The following is a 415-nucleotide window of genomic DNA, read 5'->3' as shown; positions in this document are numbered from 1 at the left end:
CTCCGGAAAAAAAACTGTGGCAGCAGCACAGTGAAGGAGCAGGAAGCTGGTGGGGAGCCCGGAATTTCTTCTTCGAACAGCCTGAGCGTTTCTTTTTCTTCAAGAATTGTCGGGACGACAATTTATAAGAGGAAGGGCAATGTTATGCCCGAGTTGTATTACGCCCGTTACACGTTCCTGAGGAATGAAGAGCGCGTCGCTTGGCGACGAGAGCGGTGTTGTTGTTAAACGATTTCAAGGAGAGTTTTCGTCACGTAAGGACGTGTTCCTCTCTATGCAAGATATAAACGAGCTATTAGGCTGATTTGTACTTTATTAGTGCACTGTAACTAAATAAACATCTAGTTACCCTTTTTACTCTCGAGTACATCATTATTTCGGCGATTCGGGAGTGCGGATTCCGCGAGACGATTGT

Source organism: Trachymyrmex cornetzi, unplaced genomic scaffold, assembly GCF_001594075.2.
Source record: "Trachymyrmex cornetzi isolate Tcor2-1 unplaced genomic scaffold, Tcor1.1 scaffold813, whole genome shotgun sequence".
In the NCBI taxonomy this organism is placed as follows: domain Eukaryota; kingdom Metazoa; phylum Arthropoda; class Insecta; order Hymenoptera; family Formicidae; genus Trachymyrmex; species Trachymyrmex cornetzi.
Note: the sequence above shows the minus strand (reverse complement) of the source record.